The sequence below is a fragment of the Perca flavescens genome, chromosome 14 (assembly GCF_004354835.1).
Source record: "Perca flavescens isolate YP-PL-M2 chromosome 14, PFLA_1.0, whole genome shotgun sequence".
Taxonomy (NCBI): Eukaryota; Metazoa; Chordata; class Actinopteri; order Perciformes; family Percidae; genus Perca; species Perca flavescens.
In genome coordinates this window covers 5,748,783-5,767,180 of record NC_041344.1, presented here as the reverse complement: position 1 = coordinate 5,767,180, position 18,398 = coordinate 5,748,783, and positions in this window count along the sequence as shown.

Genomic DNA, 18,398 nt, shown 5'->3' with positions numbered 1-18,398 from the left:
AACAAGATTAGGGTTTGAATTATTGGCCTTTATTAACAAAAACAAACAGACTTCAGCTATGGGCCTTTGGGAGTGAGGCAGATGGACAGATGTTGCCGTGCCAATGGGACTGATCACAAAGTGCGTCACTCTTTCAGGACAGGATCTGACTAAAATCAAGCTTTGTCTGTCACGGTGAGTGAAGCAATGTGAAACAGCAGTTGCACCAAAAGCGTAATTTCTGTGAATCAAGCGGAGCAAAAACCACAGATTTGAGTCATAAAAATAAAACCTATCTTTTATATGAAACACAAACATGTTCAAGAAGAAAGGCCAATCTGAGCAGTGGGAAAAAGCCCAGATGTTCATTAGGTGCCACAGAGTAGATGGTGGGAAAATGTGCATGTGTGCAGACCCTGATTAAACAGAGCTGCTGTTTGTACCAATGCAGCTGTCGAATCAGGTTCACCCTCAGGTTTGTATGGATTTTCTGAGGTCAGACATCAACAATTGTGAAAGCTGTAGAATCGTACAGTTATTAGCACTTCTGTCTTATTCGTGTCTCACTAAATCAGTCCTACACACAAGTACTGTCCAACTTCCATCTGGGGACATTTTGCTACGCTGCGTTGTTATCGACTGGTATTGCTAACAATGGCTAACCTACATAGAGCTAAATACACAGTGAAAAATTTGACTTGCAAATGGGACGCATAGAACTGCGGCGTGACGTCATTCCCTGGCTCCGCGTTCCGAGGTAAATGGGTGGCACTATGATTCATTGGTGCAGCTCTAGGCAGTTGATACATTTGGTGCCAAATAACCTGAAAGCATGTTTGATTTTGCACAAGCACACAATCTCAATTTAGTATATGGTCTACCTTTCTGTCTCTGCAGCTGAGGGCCTTCTGCATGCTGAAAAGACATTTCTTCGTTTCTAATCTGCTCGGTAACGTTGGATTACGGCCACATTTTTGTAAGTAAGAAAGTCGAACATTTAGAAGTAGAGGGGAAATCCCATGTTGGATTTTGAAAAGAGATTTTTTGGAAAGCGACGACAATGCTGATAATATGTCCGACTGGGCAAGGAACACCGAGTGGCCAGACAATCAAACATGTTGAGAACAAGCTGACCGTTTGGTTGGACTGGTAACATCGCTAATAAACGCTACTGTTATTGCACAGAGAACCTGTAGGTGGGCCCAGCTATGGCTGTGAGGTGTGATGGATGTTTCAAATTTGTTCTTCCTTCCAAAGGATTTTTGCTCGACCTGGAAAAATCAATAAAAGAGGAGGAACACATCACTCTAACTCTAAATAATAAATAATAAATGCATCCATATTTAGCACGTTAGCGTGCACTTTGCTGGCTCTAAACAAATAGCCTTTAACAAGCCGGGGTCACGCAAATTAGCTCAGGCTATAAATGCCAGGATAGGCGTAGATATAAATCATAAAACAACACACTGAAATGAGACAGGGTAGTGAAACTAGCTAGAAATTTATGTATAAACAAACCTGGTATCTGTTAAAGGAAATGGGCCATTAGCTTCAGTGAAAAGTACACTTTCCATTTGACTGTCCACTAAAAATATATTTGGGTTGCTTATCGTGGAGATAAGGCCCTCCCAGGTGCTGGAAAGAGGATGCAGTCTGCACGCACGAAGGCTCTGCAACAGAAAGCAATACAATGTGTATCGAAATGCATTTCCTGCGTTTGGTTATTTTCATGCATATTTGTCATTCAGCTGTGAGAGCACACAGTCCTCACGAGGAAATAATAGCCTTGACGTCACTTGTAGCTCGCCACTAGCAGTTATCAAACCATCTTCACTGACCACTGACAAGCAAAGTAAAACAGATGACACCCCCATACGTCTGGATGGCTGGACCTGATTGGAGTCGGCGTCTCGTTTTGGAAAACTTTCCCTTATTTTCTGTGAATAGTTCACCGAAATGGGTCCCTGCGAGCAATAGGCTAGGCAGTTGCTGAATCTATCTTCACTTTAGACCGACGAGCGGTCAGTTTTAAAAGACTTTTGTGAGTTTCTCGATCCCCCGATTTGCACAGAGCAATAAGAACGTGAAATTGAGTGAACCAAACGGGCCGGTTCGAAGGCAGGTTTTTGAAATGTTGTACAACTTGTCCAAAAGGCTTTATCGTTAACAGCCGATTGGCTCCTGACTGACGTGGGAGCCTCGTGCATTTCCTGCACAGCTATTTATTTTACAGTATGCATGTGAAACCAGGGAGGGAGATTCAAAATGAAACCACTTCACAGCTTTTTTTGTTTACCCGGAGAAGCTATGATGAAAAGATAAATGCCAAACGCCAACGACTTCCATTTTCATTTATGGTCATGACATTTTATGAAGTTGGAATGTCAGCAGCCCGGTCTGCCTAGAATCCTATAGGCTAGTATGTTTGAACTTGAAATATGTAGGTACAAGCCACCCACGCTGTAGTCATTGTGTGCGTTTAGTCTTGTGTTTTTTGTTGTCTTTTAGGGACATTTTGCAGATGGCGCAACAGATGTACATCCAGCTCGCCCCCCCCGCTCTCGCTTTCTCAGTTGTTGGGGGTTAGCGCCACCCAGGACGGTTGTGATTGGTTTATACTACAATACGGAGAAACGAGCCAGAGCATTTTTCCCCCCTATCCCATAATAGATATCCTAGTTTGGGTTTGAGTTTGGTTCGTTGGGGCAAATAAAGACTTTCTAGACCTTTTTAGTACTGACATGACAGCTTTAGACAGGGCAGCAGGTGTGGCTCGCTGCGTCGAGGTGAGCTACTGAGGCATTTTTGACATTTCATCATAATTCAAAGTTAGAACGAGGAAAGAGTTGTGTTTTCACCATCGTGCCATGGTTTTCCAGGAAATCGCACTCGTTTTCGATTTACATATCAGCTTGCGTTGTATCCTGCTTTAGGAAATTAATTTGCATGCAGTTTATAATATGATCCTTGTGAATTGTGAATGTTACACAGTGGGCTCCATTCAGCCTCCTGGGCTGCTGTGCGTACTATTTGAGCCCAGTATAATACTGTATTTACAAAACAAATATTATATATCTATTTTTACCTTTATTTGCTTATATTTGTCAGTGCCTGTCATGTTGCCTGTTGATAAATGTCCTTAGACACGCACAAGGTACAGAGACAATGAAAACAAAAGCTACCGAGGAAATTCTCTGTTTGAGAGCAACTGTTTGCACAGGTTCATCGCCCATCTTTTCCACAATCAAGAAAATAACTTATTAAAAATAATATTACATCAGTCATTTTATCCACCTGTAAAGCGAGGAATCTCTGTAAGTGTGTGAGTGTGGATGTCCTTCACATATCTTAAGAACCGATCATCTGATATATATTCACCCTTGGCCGTGGTATTGCTCAGGATCCAAGGGAGTGCAGTGTCGAATTTGGTGCAATTTGGGCAGATGGTGGCACTACAACAAACTAATTATTTTCTCTTTTTGTCCTGGATTCCGTGGGTCCAGACCATAGGAACGAAATGGAAAGAAAGGCCATTCGCTTTCAAATACGACGTCAATTGAGAGCGTCAGCCACTGTCTGTGGAAGTCAGTTGACAGTCAACTGAGAGGAAACATTACAGTAAGAAATGGCTAAGGTACTTTACTGGACACATGATGAATGAATCAGCCGAGTCATCAGACAGCAACAATTGGTCATTTGTTTGCCAAATGACAAGGCAAGTCACTCTGAAGAGACTTCTCAGAGAAAACTCAGGTTATTTGAATCCCTGAGTTTGGTGAGTTTCCCTCCATGGTGAAGTAAAGAGATTTTTTTTTCATCAAACAGACTGTAATTTTTAAAAGAACTATAAGATGTAGCCAAACACTGGCTATGTCACAGTTCATAGATAGCATCTTAAAATGTGATGTGTACATATGTCTGTTGATTTGTATGTGCTTTTGTTTTCTCTGTCAAAGCACTTTGTAAGTGCACTTTGTGCTACACAAACACAGTTATTATTATTTTATTATTATTAGTTTTATTACTATTATTATTATTATCATCATTATTATTATTATTATATTTTTATTTTTATAATAATAATAACAATAATAATAATAATAATTATTATTATTATTAACCTTTAATCCAGTGGTTCCCAGCCTTTTTGTTCTGAGGTACCCCCACAGCCTTGTCATCAATACCCAATGTAGCCTGTTCCAAATGTTTAACACTATTCATTGTGTAAAAGTGGATGTTGTTAATTTGATCATATTGTCAATATTTAGGTTAGTTTGGTCAGCAATAGTACTATTACTACTCGGAGTGAAGCTGAATGTTTCTACAGTTTATCATGAACTATTTATCATTTATCATTAACTACTACTTATCTTTAAGCTGACTATTTCCGCAGTGAAGTCATTACTTTTAGCTACCTGTTTAAACTACAAGCGTTTGAGGAAGAGCCAGAGTTTTCTCAGCAGGAAGTCTACAAGTTTATTTTCATGTTATGTGTAAGCTTCTCCGCATTCAAAGTTGTTCCTCTTTCTCTAGTCAAACACTTCACAGAATTGTGTGTGTGTGTGTGTGTGAGTGAAACAGACTTTGGCTCAGTATTGGCACACAGTGCAGACAGGAAATCATCAACAGAACATCCTGGCATTAGGTGGTGAAATCATTAGCATCACTGCTGCTGGTTTATCTACGGTACAGTCAATATCTCCAAAGTGCCCGGAGTCCTATACAATGATATCTCCAATCCTCGATAAAATGAATTGAACAGTTACCTTTAGTGACACCAATACATTTAACTAGCCACAAAATGCAGAATAAAATCATGAAAACAATATAAAAGTGGAAATGATAAAATCAAAATTAAAATAAAGTGATAAAAGTTTAGTGATAAAAGGAGATAAAGTGATGTAGCAACAAAGGTTTCTTGTAAAAAATAGTGTAAAAAAAAATGTGTATGCCATAATAACTAATCTTATATGGCTTGTTATAGCTGCTAATGCGAGCAACTTTTGTCGTGGTGGCGGCAATAAGCTGCCAAATAAAAAAAAAAAATTCTATTCCATCAGAAAAATATGCAGAGGTTGTTAGACTCCCAACAACCTCCACCGACAACCCTGACTGTCCTCCCCCGAAAAAAGCCGACTTCATAAGTTCTTTGTACAATTGGCAATTAAGGATTCAAACTCAAACCATGATCTTTTTCTAAACTTAACTAATTTTGTTGTTGCCTAAACCTAACCCAACTGCGACCGTTTCACAACACGTGAGGTATGAGGGCGGAAAACACATCATTCCTGCCACAGGGCATCGGCGTGAATCGCACAGGGGTCGGGGGGAGGGAGGGGGGTGGGACCTACCCCCATCTGCGTTTAAAAGTTGTTTTAGTCGTGAAACAGAAAACTCAGATTGAACAGATAGTCTAGCTAGCAGTCCGGATTAGAGTTAAAATCTCATTTTTTTCCCTCATACTTATGACACATAGGCTACGTTTGTTTGTGTGGAAAGCCCGCTTTTGTTAAGCAACTGTAGGAAGACCTTCGGAAATGTCAACAGATGAGCACCTCAGCGCACGCGGGGCAACAATAAGTGCACGTTAATAAGCCGTTAAAATGTTCAACGTGTTAACCTCTCCTGATCCTTCGTTTCCGACTGTGATCAGAAAACCAGCGGAGACTCGTTACCTCCAGGGCCGACGTCATAACATAAATAACCACTAACTCTGCTCCGGGTGCATCTACAACACGTCTGCTTCCTCTTTCTCTATCTCTCTTCTGCCCACTTACCACACACACACACACACACACACACACACACACACACACACACACACACACACACACACACACACACACTGAGCTCTCTTAAAAGGAGCCACAGCACCATTTTACAACAAATGCCTTATCGCGCTGATATGACCGAGCCCGACCCGACCCTGACCATAATTTCTAAATATCTGTCCGAACCCGGCCCGGCCCGTCGGGTACCGTAGGGACCCGTCGGCCTCGGTTCGGGTATCCATGCCTTAGTGTGGATTTACCCTGCAGAGATCTGAGGAGCAGTTAACCATAGTCCTCAGAAATCTATTGGAGGTCAGAACGCCAACACAAAGGAAGCCCAAGGCAACGGATATCCGGCCTAAATGAATGAAATCCAGCGGATTTTCCGGCGGCAACGGAGCAATCCCTGAAGTGGAACCTCAAAGGACACGGACTAGGCCAGAGGTCACTATCATGTGATCAGCTGATTTCGTGGAGAATGTTGTGTGCACATGACTGCACATGTGGGAATGTATGTATGCATGTACAGCAGGTTCAGCAGCTCGCTCATTCAGTTTACCTGTCAGTAATAGACACCTCACTGTGATTAAGGGTTGAGCCATTTTAAACAACAGCTGCTTCTGGTTTGGAAGAATTCGGGCAGGGGTAATGATGTCATCGTGGGAAAGCAAGTTGTTATCAACGTTGCTAGAGGTGAGTTTCCATTGGTAGCCAGCAGTTTTACTGGGTGGATCTGTTTCAATTGAAACAGGGTTGTCAACCTTCCCACTATGGGTAAAGTTGAGTCAAGTCCTACTAGGGAGGCTGGATTATGAAAAAGATCCCAGCCCAATTAACAGTAAAACTGTTCAACAAATCAACAATGAAAACTCCTCGAACTGTGAAATATCCCTAATACTTCTCCCAAACTCTTATTTTTTTGACAAAATAAGAGTTGTCTTGCCAAACGTAATGTGCTAAATAGTTGTTTTTCTTCCTTACACTGATTTTGTGATCGCTAGGAGCCAAAATAAAAACCTCGCGATCCTACTAATGAACGAATAAGGGACATCCAATGCAATCTGCCTTTTTTTAAACAATCAGAAACACCACGAAATTACCACTCAAAGTCACAATGGACTTGTTTTAAAGTCACACACCAGTTTAACATAGCTTTAAGTGAATAAATAGCACTACACTAAGTTCTGACATTCGTAATTCAAAATGCTAAACTGGTTTAGTCCTATTTTTAATTCTAGCTTTGATAAACCGGTTTAATATTTTTAATAGTTTCCCTAGTTGTATTCCTTTATGTATTTTTTTTTTTTAATTATTATTATTATTATTATTCCATTTGGTTTTGCTTTGTGAGAGAGATAGAGCTTGGACAGGTTCCAGTGTGTAGGTTTTTTAAGTATTTGGCCCTGACTTGTTTTAAATCAGTGCCTCTTTTCGTGTGAGGATATGGTTTAAAAGTGTCGCACTGCAGGATGTTATAAATGGCTGAATGAGGGGGAACACAAGGTTTTTAGGAGCGTGTTTCACCGTCTGTGGTCTCATGACACAGTCTCACATGACAAGTCCAATTTAAGTAATCATGAGGACTCTAAACAGCCCCATTCTGTACCATTAGACAAGACCAAGAGCCTGGCTCTGTCCAAGGTTTCTGCCTAAAAGGGAGTTTTTTCCTGTCCCATCTACTGCGCCATCACCACCCTCTAATTATTATCTAAATTATAGATCTATATATATATATATATAATTATAGGTCTAGACCTGTGGTTCCCAACCTTTTTTCCCTGGTGCCCTCCCTACTTATGTCTAAGAAAAGCTGAGCCCCCCACCCTGAAACCAAAGTTGAGGTAACTCTCGAGATAGAGCCTTACTTTCTTTTTTGATACAGGGCAGTTATCAGGACTTTTACGTTTCTCCGTCATGTTTCATTCATTAAATAGTGATGCCGTGGCGGCAGGAAAGACGAGGATGATAGCAGCTAGCAGCTAACAACTAGCAGCTGACCTGATGACAGCAAGGGTCCCAGGTTAAGAGGTCCCGGAGGTTTGGCCTACTATGTAGCCTGCCTACAATTTTAAGCGAGAACAAAAATATATAGTTTTTATACAGACTTTTGTATACATTATATATTCTAGTGTATTATCATAATTTGTTTAACTTTTTTTTTACGTCAAACTCAAACCAGATAAAGACTTGCACCCCCTGTGATCTTTGCCGCCCCCTAAGGGGTGCCTGGACCCCAGGTTGGGAACCACTGGTCTAGACCTACTCTATCTGTAAAGTGTCTTGAGATAACTGTTATTATGAATGATACTAGAAATAAAATCGAATTGAATTGAAAAATTATGACAGTAGCTGCAAACACCCCGAAAAACTTTCATTGCAACAGAAGACTACACTAATGTTCGGGTGCTGACCGTCTCCTTTGGTTCCACCAAAACCTATTTTAGTAATCAAAAACTATAGTTTTTAGTCAGTTTGTAGATTTCTCTTCAGCTAGATCCTCCATGTTATCTTTAATAATTTCACAGATTCTGACGTTTGCAACCAGGCTTAGACCGTGGAATAGTACTTTTGTAGCAGGAACTGTAGTTTTTAATGGACATTTTGACACATTTTTGCCTTGAAACTGAGGAACTGTTGGAATCCATGTTGACAGCTGATGTCCTGAATAGCTTGTCGCACAGTGTAGTATTCTTTTTACAATTGTGCACTTACATTCTTGCTCACATTTTGTCCCTTCAAGGCTTTATGACTTTTTCTTCCAGTCTGGATTGACGACAATTCATTTAATAGATAATCGACGGAACATCCGTCGCCGCCGGAACTTCCACCGGACGTGCCTCGCCTTGCAAAACTCTGTTCGCTTCGGAAAACAACAGCAAAGTTCGATCTAGCAAGCTACACGCTGAAAATGACAGGTTATGAAGAAAACGTAAATCGTGCAACGAGGCAGGCCTGCTTGGTTCTTTTGGAGAATGATCGTAAAAATGTACAAAGAATATGTTGACGGCATTTCCTCTCTAACTGGGACGTTTTGGGACCGATTGGTGGGATTGCTGTGGACCAAGTGCACAGCGCGATACACTGGTGAGAGCAAATGATGTTTAATCATGTATCCAGCATCATTTAAATAGCTCACGTTACTGTATTGTGTGAAAGGTTAACTTCATTTAACATTGCATGTGGTGTTTTGCACACTTTTTTGCTAGCTTAGTGCCACCCAAGACGATCGGGATTGGTTTTACAAAAATGCAACGCAACTCGGAGTGTTTTTATTTTTCTCCTATCCCAGAGTCTATCTGTGATGTAGCCAGACCTTATTCCGCAGCGCTGTGGAGATAGGTCTGGCAATGCAAGACTACTTTTCTTCAAGTAAGAAAAAGGCCGGTGTAGTGGGATCATTTGACCCATTCCGGCTCCTGTTTCCTCTTTATTGTCGGTCTTGAGTCTTGATGAGAGAGATGTGTAACTCACCAGCTGCTTTGTCACTTTGAAACCGACCGGTTTTACAATTCAGTAGCAATGTTATTATCAGAGGCGTGAAGAAATAGAAAGGTTAATGAGCAGTTCCTGACTCATGTGTGGGGTGTGTTGTGATCTCACATAAGCTGGGATGTTTTTGGTTGGTGGATTCCTTCTCAGATAATCAGATTTCCTGGTACAAACAGGGAGCTGTTGTGTTTGCTGTTACTGTATCAATCATGGAGTTCACAGAGAATAAAATCACCAGCTACTTCCTGATGAATCTAACTTTCCCATCTGGGGAGTTGGTCATGCCATTACCACGACTGGTAAGAAGAGAGCTTCGCAATCAAACTCGCCTGACTCGAGTTTTGGGCAATGTGTTCCAGAGCCTTGGGGCTCTTACCTCAAACATTCTGTCATTTTGTTATTATGTCCACATTTTCCTATCTGTAAGTGTTGTTGTTTTTTCTTCTTGTCAGCAGTTTCTGACCTGCAACCTTGACCTGGAACGTTGGAGGTTTAAAGGCCTGGTTCCTCCCACGAAGCCCTGGGTTGACACTCCAGTCTCTGTGGTTGATATTGACTCACTGTAAAACAGTGGTTTTCACAGTTTGTGACGTGGGAAACTTTAAAGTGCTCATATTATGCTGTTTGGCTCTTTCCTTTAGCCCAAAAAAAACGTTGGCCGAAAAAGCCCAAAGTCCACCCCAAAAGGACTTAACATCTCCAACAGAAAACACTGTTCACCAACTGCTCCAAACAGCTCTATTGTAGTCCAGCCTTTACTTCAGAGACAAACGTGGTCACTGGCACGCAGTCTGCTTCTGACTGGCTAGTAGTCCTTACCTAGGTAGTGTCAGGGCACGCCCTCATACTCTGCTTCTGACTGGCTAGTAGTCCTTACCGAGGTACTGTCAGGGCACGCCCTCATACTCTGCTTCTGACTGGCTAGTAGTCCTTACTGAGGTACTGTCAGGGCACCCCCTCATACTCTGCTTCTGACTGGCTAGTAGTCCTTACCTAGGTACTGAGCATGTGCGACTCCCAACAAAGATGGGACAGAAGTGTGATGTCTCACTCTGTAGCTAAAACAGAGAGCTCAACACACAGGGTGAAAAGAGGAGCTGCAGCAATGTGCAGTACAACAAAGACATTATGTTTTTTGAAAATAAAACCATGTAAACCTATTCTGATATAACCTCTAAATACAATTATGAACCTGAAAATGAGCATAATATGAGCACTTTAAAACGGGTTGCAGAGGGGTCACCAATGAATAAAATAAATACTAATATTAAATTTCCTTTTTTCTTTTTAAGTAAAAACCCCTGCCTGTGCAGTGACAATATTTTCAATTTGCCTTCAATTGAAGTAATTTTGTTTCGATAGTTTTCTAGAGATAAGCAACTTTCCTTCCTACGCGGTCACTGCACTTGTGTTCTGCCTAGGAAAGGGTAGGAAAGGGTTAGAAGCGTGAGAAAGTGTAAGTGGAAACTACTGACTTAGCATCACTCTGCCGTGTGACTTTTCATAGGGAGGTGTTCGATGGCTTTATGTCATAGGCCGACCAGGGCTATGCCATTTGGGGAGGGGCCGCTCACTGATCCCCCTATATTTCTGAAAATCCTTGACATGGTTGTGACCTGCACTTCGTTAGTGCTTTGGGTTGAGCAGAGGCTGCACAGTTTGACCAGCGGCGGCACACCAGGCCACCGGATGGTGTTGCTAAGAACCTGCAATGTATAACTATTATCAGACCGGCCCTCGCGGCCTCGAAACACTACCGGCCCACCGGGGCAAAGTCCAGACTCTCCCGATTGCCACCCCGCTACTGCCTCAGACAAACTGAATAAACTCTCATAGACTGACATGTTGTCTGTTTCGGCTCTCGAAAATTTTCGAGAGTGAGATTCAAAAATGAACTGTGGTGGGGTTTTTTTTTAAAAGCGAAAGTAAAATGGCCTTCCGCGGCAAAAAATATGAGGAACTTAGGATCAAAGGTCACAGCACCTTTATAGCACAGAGATCAAATACTCCCAAGACGTTCACATGATCAGAAATGACAGAGAAACCAAGATAGTATTCTTCCTTTTTTTCATGTGGGAAACACATATAAACAAACTTCACAGCAATAACATCTCGCCCACAACCTTTGACTTCCGGCCTTTAGTTTAAAGACATGGGTTTATAATGTATTTGTTTTTCTATTAAAAGGTTACAGTGTGTACTTTGCAGTTTCACATTCATTGGACACAATTATTTATAGGTAGCACAATGACCAACTTGTTTACTTTTTCAATTTATGGTTGACTTGGATAACATGAATAATCTCTGGAGTGCCCCCCTTCAATCTTAATGTGACACATTATTTTGTCTATGGCACAAAGACATTCCCTTTAATCTGATTATTTTAGGTCTAGAGACTTTTCCTGGTATTAAACAAATCAGTCATTCATGAACAATGGAGTGTATAGATCCACAATGAAGGCAGTGCATGGATGACCGGGATGTGTGCTCTGGCGGTGTTGAAGATGCAAACCAAAATAAAGAAATGCAGGGTGGGTGTCACAGGGCGACAGAATAGACAAAATGACACCAACCAAACTAGCAGTCAGTCCGACCGGCGGTGAGATGTTGCTGTTCATAACAGAAAATAAGCCCAGCAGAGACGACAGATAGGTCGGACCTCCGTGTTTAACTGTATATCTTCAAAATGTTACAGTTAGGGCTGATAATGACAACAGAAATAAACAAAGTTTGCCGATTTCACATATCGCCGCAATTCAAACCAACGGCCAGTTGTCTACTGTCACCGTGCTTTTAAAAAGCAGCTGAAGACTCACTTGTTTATGCTCGTTTTTGTCCCATGTTTCAATATATATATATATATATATATACACATACATGTCTACCTCCTGCTCTTAAGGCCATGATTTTGTTTCTGTATTATTTTCTTATTTAATGTGTGCGAACCTGACATTTATCCGCAAGTGATTTTTGTCTCCATTGCCAATCACACCAGAAAAAGACTTAGGAGATGGTTTTATTAAACAGCCGCACAGTGGCAGCTATAATCATGTGACCGTGACACGTGACCGTAATATTTAACGTTGTGAAATGGAACTAGTTAAGTTCAGGCAACAAAAATACTTAGGGTTAGGAAAAGATCCGGGATGGGCATAAAGTGAGTTAGGTTAAACTACTAAAATGAGGATGTAACTGCATCACGGACTAAGATTCGTAAAAGTCAGGGTTAGGGTTAGGGTTAGGTTGAAACGTTTTATGGGTTAAGGTTTAAAAAAAGTCAGACTTTTGGTTTCATACGGGACATGAACACCCCTGGGTAAAAGTCCTGTGTTTGTCTGACCCATCCACCACCCCAACCTCCCGTTATAAGGTACTTGCACAATCAACCTATATGGCTGTTTTCGGGTAATCGTGGTCTGGAAATGGAGACCACAAGATCTGTGATTGGTCAGCTTGGGCTTCTTGTGTTTCTGATCCCAGGGAGATTGTTGATCATGAAGACAACATCAAGAAATAGGAAAGGAGGCTCAGTCATCTTGTCCTTGTAGTCTTGTAGTTCCATACATCTAGCAAAGCCACCTCGGCTGCAAACCTTGTATTTACCGACACAATAGCCCGATACTGTCAATATTGTCACAGTAAATCAAAGAAATGTACACATGCATACTTCCTTATTTATGATTGAGCAGCAATTATCCCTCATACGGCAGTGAAACCTTCCCATTGCGTATAATCAAAGCCCAATACGGCTTGATAATGCATGACACATCCATCTAGTGTCACTGTGGTGATACCAACAGGGGAACTCCAACACTATAAGCTATAAATCAAGTCTTACGTCTGAGGCCTCTACTGCGGGATTCCATTACATACAAGGAGCTTGTTTCAATTATAAGGCATTATTCTTTATATTAGTGCAGTGATCTGCCAACAAATGTCTTATCTTTCTTAGTTTTAAGATCAGTCATCACTGTCCTCCATGAAAAACACTCACAGTTAAAGCAACACTATGTAACTTTTAGCTGCAGCTGTAGTTCCAATGAGACAACCTGTAAGGGGACGGCCCTACAGGTTGTCTCATTAACTACAACTCGCATTGGGTAGCGCGAGATGTAGTTCCAATGAGACAACCAGTAGGGCTAAAAGTTACATAGTGTTGCTTTAAGTTGTTTGTGGGAGCAAAGCAGGAAGTAAGGTGATGAAGTATAAGGTCGCCAACACATGATAAGCGGCAAAACTGCTTTGCGCCGGCCGTTTCATCGATTTCCTATGGGGAGAGCACAACGCGGATTTGCCGCATGGCGCTGCGCTCGAAGTTCAAATTATTTAATTTCATTCATATTTTACCTAGTTGCCGCTGACCTTTCGAAAGCGCTGCCAATGAGATAACGGCTGTACGTGACGTAGCCAGAAGCGACACGTATGCGATATCGGAAAACGGCTAAACAATGGACGAAAAGCTCATCTTCTGTGCCTCAGAGTTCCCTAAACTGTACAAGGCCTAACTTACGCGTGGTGTAATGTCAGCAGTCAGATGGGATTACCAGGTTTGTGAATAGACATAACGTATATTAACAAACTCGTCGTTACCTCGCAACGGGAAATAGCTTCCTTTCTCAATAACGTATACCCGCACTGCGCTTTGCCCTCCGCACTTTAATCTGTGCGCTACCTAGCGGTGCGCAGAGAGCAAATCGCTTTCAAATTCCGTGTAGTGGTCGTTGGGTCGAAGAAAACACAGGACTTTCACCCAGGAGACCATGGGGTTTGTGTCCCATTTGAAAATAAAAGTAAATGTTGCTTGACAAGATTATTCATCTTTGATTAATAGATAGATAGATAATACTTTATTGTCTGTTACACATGGGTTACAGAAAATGTTGTCTTTGACAAGGCTCCAGTCACAAAGAAACATTCACAAGGACGTATAAAAACAAGACACGGGGGTGTTAAGGTATCAGCTGACTGTGGCGTTCATTTTGTGCTGTTCAGTATGGCTATTGCAGAGGGGATGAAGGATTTCTTGTAGATGTTTTTGTCGGGCCAGTGGTACCTTAAAATGCCAGCCTGATGATACAAAAATCTAATTTAATCATCTTAAAATCAGGGATGATAGCTCCCTTTTGCAGTGGGGAGAAGTAATCTCTACTTTAAAAGCTACAGTGCGTAGTTTCTGTCCAACCCATGCAGATTTCTAAGTAATGACAACAACGCTATCGGCGCGTCCACATGATACAAGCCTTCCGTGATCAGGCGTGCGCCCCCACCCCTCCTCCATGCAGTTGCTAGTAGCCAAGGAGGACACGGAGGATTAAAAAACCATGATGGACTCTTTAGAAGAGGTCATTATCTTCACTCGAGTTTCTGCGCGGGAAAGTCACCAGACGACACAATCTTCTGAACATAGTCATACTGAGAAATCCAGAGAGAGTTGTGTGGAGCTGATAGTCTTAATTAGCTTTGTAGCAACTCATATGGCAGTGGCTCGAATGTAACGGACGTTCATTAATATCAAAAAGTTACGCACTTAAGCTTCAATAAAACAAGCAGTTAAACCGGGGTGACATTACAATACGTTTCTTACACTGATAAACTTACTTCAAGATATTTCTGTAGTGATTTTTTTTTTGACTATGGTGTAGAAAACCAACTAGTTTTGGGTGTTTGAAGATTCTAATTTCTAGAAAAGGACATAATCTTCCACTTTACACATGGCCTCAAACCACCTCATTCCATAAAAGACATGTGATGTTTACTGGTTATTTAGTATTACACAATACAATCTTTTTTGTATTTGGAAGTCACCGGGAGGTCGGTTGGACTGTTAACCTCAGAAAGACAAACATACGTAACACAATACTGCAATAAGGGCTTTTCCACCCATTACTTATCTACAGTGTTACAAACACTCCCATGACTGAGGCATTTCCGCCAAAACCATCCATACTCAATCTTTCTGTTTTTTTTTATTTTTTCCTACTACTTTAACTGATTTCTCAAATGGCTTCATCTACAACATGTTTGCATTATACTTTAAAGTCCCAGTGTGTAACGTGTGTAGTTGTTCATTATCAAAACCTGTGTTGCCCGTCCACAAACTTGTCCTTTTTCATAAATATATTTACCTGCACCATCAATTCCAAGTATTCCTTTTGGCTTGAAATTTTATATTTGCATTTGCGTGAGCTGGGGTATAGACACTATATATTCATGCGCCATCTTGAAAAACGGTAAGGGACATACAGGACACACTGTCACATGATAAACTCGCAGGTGCCGCTAATGCTGCTAATGGGTATCGTAGCTTCCTGGCCCCGGCAAGTTTGAAGAAGCAAACATGGAGGACCACACGTATTCAAAAATTTCAGGAACAGGAGTCTTCTTCTTCTTCGCCCAGAAAAAGGAAGTAGCAGTTCATTTTCACATTCACAACATAACACAAACACATATGGACCTAACATATTTCACAAAGTAAAAACGGTTTTGTGTGGCAGGGCATCTTTAAGGAAAAAAAGAAGTAATATGTCCTAATTTTTGAAACTCTCAAAAAGATAATCAATAAAATTGGTGTGAAGGTATATTACATGCCCCTCAAAGTGCTTTACATAATGCATTTAAAACATTAATCAGGCAATACAGCCAAAACATTGAAACACAAATGAGAACAAACTACCCAAACACAGCAAAATGAAAAGACAAGAGAAAATAGAGGAATTCAATATGGTACAGTGAGTCTGACTTTATTTCCTCTTCTTCTGTTTGTTTTACACTTCACCGAGCAAAGATCTTTGATAATCTAAAACCTATAAACACAGCATCAGTCCTTCTGATCCTGGTTTTTGATGCACCGGTGCACTCGTGATGTATTATGTTTCTTATCGGGATGTTCTGTTCTGTTCGTTAAGCCCTCGTCTCAAAAACAAAAAGTCTTTCAGAAATGTTTCATCCCAGCTGTACTTGTTATGGTTGAAATGATTACAAACTTTCAAAGGTTCCCGAATTTTGAATCAGTGACTGAGTAAAAAATTAAATATTGGCAGAACAAAAGGCAAATGATTCACTTATACACTTCCACGTCTCAGATGGATGGTTATTGTCAAGAAATTCTAAGATGTGTTTCTGTGATTAATGAGGAAGCAGCAATTGAAAATTAACAAAAGGTTTAATAAACAACATGACAAAAATGTCATGACAAAACAATAAAACACAAGAACACTTATTAAACACTGCCAGCAGCGGACTGAATGACATGCTTCCCCTTCTGGAATTACATCAATCACTCTGGAATCATTGTAGGTTTCAGAATTATATTTCCCTGCACTCTGGGGCGATTCTATTCCCACTGGCCCATCGTTGGCATGGTGATGGGTTGGGCACATCTCATTGGCTTTCTTAATTTCCTTAGGTGAGATGGTCATACCTCTAACATGCACTCTGGGGGTTTCTCATAATAGCAGTGTGTTTAAAAAAAGTGAATAATGCTCAAAATCCTTAGAATAGCTTTTTAATTCCATAATATCAATGCACTGGGAACACTGCACATTCAATTCCAAATCAAAATATGACCAAAATTGATCAAGTTTGTGTTAAACCTTTACAGAACGTGAAGAAAAAGGAATAATAGGCTGTTCAAAAAAATAGCAGTATTTGAGATTTTTCTTTACAAACTCAAATTCAATTCAATTTCAATTCAATTTTATTCATAGTATCAAATCATAGCAGAGTTATCTCGAGACACTTTACAGATAGAGTAGGTCTAGACCGCACTCTATAATTTCCAAAGCCCCAACAATTACAGTAATTTCCTCAAGAGCAAAAATTCTGGGGGGAAAAAGGGTACTGAGTACCCAGGGCTCTCATGTGAGGAGGGCCCAAAAAGATGCTCGAATGAATAGCTGTCGGGGGGGCCCATAGAAAATGCCTTTCTAAAGGGCCCAGAATTTTGTGCTACGCCCCTGATTGAACTGCATTCCACAATTCCTCTGCATTACTGGGTTTTGCCTCAGAAACAGCATTTTTGATGTCACCTATGGGATTGAGGTCTGGGGATTGGGCTGGCCACTCCATAACACCAATCTTGTTCATCTGGAACCAAGACTTTGCTCGCCTACTGGTGTGTTTTGGGTCATTGTCTTGTTGAAAAACCCATTTCAAAGGCATTTCCTCTTCAGCATAAGGCAACATGACCTCTTCAAGTATTTTGATGTATTGAAACTGATCCATGATCCCTAGTATGCCATAAATAGGCCAAACACCACAGTATGAGAAACATCCCCATAACATGATTTTTGCACCACCAAGCTTTACTGTCTTCACAGTACTGTGGTTTGAATTCAGTGCACGGGGGTCATCGGACAAACTGTCTGCGGCCCCTAGACCCCAAAAGAACAATTTTGCTCTCATCAGTCCACAGAATTCTCCTTTGGCCAGTCAGTGTGTCCTTTGGCAAATTTCTACCTATTTAGTACATATCTTTTTTTCAGCAATGGGACTTTGTGGGGGCTTCTAGCTGATAGCTTTGCTTCACATAGCCTTCTTCTGATCGTAACAGTACTCACAGGTAACTTTAAGTCTTCTTTGATTTTCCTGGAGCTGATCATTGGTTGAGCCTTTGCCATTTTGGCTATTCTTCGTTCCATTCGAATGGTAGTTGACCGTTTTTTTCCCACGTCGTTCAGGCTTTGGATGCCATTTAGAGGGCATATAAAATCATTTTGGCTGAGCAGCCTATAGTTTTTTTGCACTTCTTTATACGTTTTCCCCTCTCCAATCAACTTTTTAATCAAAGTCCGCTGTTCCTCAGCACTATAACCAGCATGCACAACATTTGCTTCCTTCCTTCCTTAAATATGGGCCATAATTGACACCTGTGTCTTCACAGAATCAATCACGTCACTAAGTGAACACAACACTATTATTTTGAACATGCCCCCTTTCAATTACAGATTCAATTACACAGAATGAGCAGCATGCATGTCATGACTGTTGAGTCTGATGGTTTTCTATGACTCTACCACACTTACTAGTAAATTATTTGCCATGTAGAAATATCACTTCTACCAAAAAATGTGATTTATGAGGTTAGTGATGTTGGACTGCTATTATTTTGAACACAACTGTAATTAGCAAGATATTTGGTTAGACCTTACCAGTTATTGC